At 36.6% G+C, this 4,893-nt stretch overlaps 1 long non-coding RNA gene across 2 annotated transcripts; it reads left to right on the forward strand.

Annotated features, from left to right (window-relative positions):
* Positions 1–210: 210 nt before the first annotated feature.
* Positions 211–4,280, forward strand: LOC145495420 (uncharacterized). 2 transcript variants are annotated; one of them, XR_014050416.1, is made up of 2 exons: positions 211–973; positions 1,239–4,280. It is a non-coding gene; the product is annotated as an uncharacterized LOC145495420 (long non-coding RNA). The 2 variants fall into 2 exon arrangements; XR_014050415.1 differs by having other exon boundaries at positions 267–973; positions 3,760–4,280.
* Positions 4,281–4,893: the final 613 nt, after the last annotated feature.

A 4,893-nucleotide genomic window follows, 5' to 3' on the forward strand; every position in this document is an offset into this window, starting at 1 on the left:
TAAATGAAAGAAAGGGAGCCTGTAAGAAACATGTAAAAACCATGTAAATGGAAAACCTAGAAGTTGCACGGGTGCAGTGGGGGGCTGTAAATAGCCTGTTAAAAACATCATGTAAATTAAAAAGGGGGACCTTGCAAAGGCTGTGAAAACAATTTAAATGAGATAATGGGGGCTTTTCGAAAAACTGTTAAGACCACGTTAATGTAAAATGGAGACTCTTAGAAAAAAAAAGACCTAAATTTAAGAGAAGGCCTGCCTAAACCCTGCAAAAACCATGTAACAGAAAAGTGGGCTTATTTAATATAACTCTGGTGTAACGGTTCAACCAACGGAGACTGTTGAAATGATGTAAATTCCAAGTTACCGACAGGGAACCATAAGGGACACGGCCGGCCCAACGACCGTTTTCTCTCGAATGCATTGAAACGCTGTTTTAGGCTATCTGGTGTACTTTCAAAGCTCTGTAGGTTAATTTTAGGTTGCGCAAAAAAAATTTATCTGTTCGGTTATTCTAGAGGAGCTTGTGTATCTCGTACTTATTAGGGCTTTTTTGTCCATTTCCCGAAAACGTTAGGACTTATCGCCTTTCCGAAAATGATAGCTGACTTTTTTTCGGTACCCAAAATGACATTTTGTTTTTTTGTTTTGTTTTGTTTTGTTTTTTTTGGTGATTTCTACCGTTCTGTGCTTTCATTGCTGTCACTGTTATCCCTGTCCCTTTGTAAGAGCATACCAGCCTTGTGAGTGCCCGATCTCCAACAAACAGGAATCAGCGGTCTTCATGTTAGGTACCAGGTCCTCTCGGTTCTCCCGCCATGTTTGGCAGTTCGTTGGAACTTGCATCGAACTCGAGCTCTGTTTTAGCGGGCCAAAATCCACTCTATCTTCGCTTCGTCATCGTGCACGGTTTCAAGGCAAAGTTTTCCGTTACCCAGAAGCTGAAGATAGCGATTACAGGCAACAACAACAACAGGTAAGCAAGTTTTGCATAAATTGAACGAGTAGAGTAAAGTAACGTCAAGATACTATACATTTCGTTTTGCCTTTGGTTGTGAATGTGTCATTATCAAGGAGAAGTTACATTGCTTGTGGAATTGACTTTGTTGATGTTTACCTGCTGTGCATAAAGGGCTTTATTATCTGTTATTATCTGTTCTCGATAACCGAGTAAGAGCATGCGACATTTGTTATTGGCTTATATGCACCTTATGATTCCTTCTGATACATTCTCTTGTAAGGTTATGTTGCCCTCTGATGTGAATGCTAGTAAGCTAAAATGTAATGTGCCATCTTCAGCAGAGAAATTTCTCTTATGCTAGTGTAAGTATTCTGAAGTTACTCAAGTGTCTACAGTTGTACCTACATGCAAGTTACAATATGCTACACAACTGTACATGGACATTGCACCCACTGGTGCTGATAGTAAGTTAAATGTTGTGAAATTTTCTTTCACAAAAAAAAACATTACGATACTTTATAAAGAGGTATACATGTACCTCAAACTGTCATGAAAACTACACAGGACTTGAAAAAAAAAGGAAGAGTAACTTGCCCAGGCAGGAAAATCTACTCGTCTTGGACAACACAGTATAGTCAATCGATTATTTCATAACAATCAATAGGAATTAGTCAATGATATCAGAAATCAATAAAAGGATTCGTCATGAGTAATCGATTGTGATCAAATTTTCAATAAGCATTATCAATTTTGCTGATACTAGCTTATCTTTTAAGCAACATTTAATAAGAAAGAAATGAACAAAAGATATAAAGTGAAATATGAAATCATGAATACAATTGCATAAAAACATAACATTGTATCTTGTAAACAGAATATTTTGCTGGCATACATGTATCGGGGACTATGTTTTGGGGGTCTTTGGTAGTGCCTTTGAAATCTACATGAAGTTACAATCAAACATTGTGTTGAGGGACACAATTTTTCTACAATTTATGTGAACTAACAAAGAGGCCAACTTTCAATTGATTCTCTAATGACCGATAAATTTGGTAAAATCAAATTGATAACTTGAAACTTCTCTAGCATGTGAGTATGAATTTCTTTCAATTGATTGATAGCACTGATAACCCTTACATTAATTTCAATTTATTGATTTATATCAATTTCAATTGATTGCCTTACCCTGGGATGACCAGACATGATTTTAGAGACCTGTTACAGCTGTACATTTTACTTGTACAAAATTGGGCTCTTACCAAATACATGCAGGTTTCATGTGTCATGCATCTGTTCATTCATCTGTAGCAGGGCAGGAAAAAAATTGTAAGTCACTTGCCCAGTGGGCCAGTCAATTTCGGTTTTCACTTGCCCCCATTTAAATATTAGTTGCCAGTGTGGTGGCCAGTAAGGAAATCAGAGGACAAATGCGAATGAAGTACGCTCGGATTCCTAACTAATTCTCGCTTTCAACCTAATAATTAACTAATCTTTAGGTCTTAAGTTTTGAAATGGAATGACTGGAAATTATCACTTATCAAGCTGGCATTTTTAGTCAGACTCACAAGACTACTGAGGCTACATTGTAATTTCACTTGCCCACCGGGCCACTGAACTTCTATTTTCGCTTGCCCAAGAGCAAAATTTACTTGCCTGAGGAAATCGGACCTGGTTTTTTCCTGCCCTGAGTAGATCACAGATAACACCAAAATGTGGTAAAAACAAAAAAATATTCACATAAGCCATTACCAGAGTGTGTCACAGAATCTGTGAATTTTTCAGGCGTGTCACTGGTGTTCTTACCACATTTTGATGTCTTCTGTGATCTATTACTGAACAGATGCGCGACAACGTAGAATCTATGTGCTTCGTAATACATAACAAAGAGACAAAAACAAACATTTATGACATCAGCTGTACCTTTGTCCACCAGTAGAGCATAAGTGCATGTAAGAAACAATCAAATTGTGCCTGCAAATAACTTGACTTATTGTTTAAACATTGTTTAATAGGAGTTTGATTTATTGTGCATGAATATTACAATGTAGAAGATAGTGAACATTGAATATTTACTGCCACACATTTTGAGCTTAGTTCTTCTACATCCTCTGACATTCAGTGCCTGGCAAAGTTTTTGTCACACAGTAGCTACAGATGTAGATGTAAGATCTGTTTGATTGATGAATATTCAGGGCTCAAAATAATGGCTGGTCAATGGGCAATGTCTGGCCAGAATGGTGACTTGACTGGCCAAAAACTTCACTCGCCGCTCATGTTGACCAGTCATGTCATGTTGAGACGGTCACATTGTTCATTCTTGGATAAACAATCAAATCCCCAACTGTAAATCTGAGAGTTTTTAATCTCTTTTTTATTATGACCTCTTATGAAAACATACACCAATGCATACATGTATCTGTTCGAACGGCTAAAGACCATTCGAGTGACTGGGGTTAAATCCGTTCGGAAAAATATTAAGCCAATTTTTAAACGGTCTAGCAGTGACTGGAACAAACAAACTATATTTGTGGGTTTAATTTGGCTCACATTACATGTACTTGATTTTTGCATAAATATCCTGACTGGTCAGAAACAAGACGTGACCGAGCTAAAATTACTTTGGCCAGTCAACATGACCAGCTACAGTCCGATTTCAAAGGTCACAATATAAATTGGAATGATAAGAAACAAAATAATAACTCCAATGTAAAATTCACTGATTGATATCATACACAGAATTTGCTGATTCATACTCAGACATAACTTATCTTATATAACGAAATGTTTTATGTTACTTGTAGGATGAAGTAAAATTGAGAGTGATCAATACATGCATACTCCTTGGCAATGATGCTTGATCAGGAAAAAATCAGCCACTGAGAAATCTACAGTACCTTATGACTCTATAAGGGGTCCAAGGCCCATTTCTTGAAGGCCCTGGAAACTTTTCAGGCCCACAAAGCCATCTTTAATTGAGCTGTGTCTAGAAACTAAGAGCTGTATATGCCTGAAACTTCTTGTGTGAAGGAAACCTCTGTTCATATTGAGAATAAGCGATTAAAATAGCTCTGTAAGCATAAGATTTCAGATTTTGGTATGGCTTTCTGGGTGCAAAAACTTTTTGGGACCTTCGAGAAATGGGCCCCTGGTGCATTACAGTCTAACATGGTGACCTTCAACACTTTGATATGCTCTGGCAGCTTTCTGGCATAAATTCAACCACTTTAAACATTATTTTTTAATGCTCTGAAGTATCACTTACACTGTACCTGTGTTAGTGAATTAGCGTCAAATTTAAATATCTTAGATTGCTAGGTTGATACTTATTGTTCAATACAGCTGCTATAAGATTTCATCATAAAAAGAAAAGGTTATGTTTACATACATGTAGTACCAGAACAATAATTTATTAACTTATGATGTGTTATGGGAACTATGGTACTAGATAGGCCCTTCAATTTCAACAGGCCCCTATGAATGTTTTTTTACAGTACAGTTTTTTTATCACAAAAAGAAAAAGTAAAATTTTGAATATTGTTTACAGTGAATGTTTTGTCAGGGGTCCAAAATGTTTGTACTGTTTGGATTCCATACAGTTTTGGAAAAAGAAGGAAACTGTGACTTTGTAAACATAGCCTAAAAGGTGTCAGAAGCCTTGTTTTATATTATGCAACGTAGTATTCCTTTGGCATGAATGTTTTTATGATGAATTTAAAATGTCAATCTCTATCTTGTGGTAAATGTTTTTTCTTCCTATTTTCTGTTATTTCAAAAGAACAATTCACTCTATGAAAAAAGTTGATCAATACTTCACACTTACATTGCAGTAATTTTCATAATAAGGTAAAGGTAAAGTCTGCATACGAGCCACGTGGCCCAACAGGCTGGAGCTTATCCCGCTTTCTGTAGCAGGAAGCGACTAGGACTATTTCTAC

The sequence above is a fragment of the Orbicella franksi genome, chromosome 8, assembly GCF_964199315.1.
Source record: "Orbicella franksi chromosome 8, jaOrbFran1.1, whole genome shotgun sequence".
In the NCBI taxonomy this organism is placed as follows: Eukaryota; Metazoa; Cnidaria; class Anthozoa; order Scleractinia; family Merulinidae; genus Orbicella; species Orbicella franksi.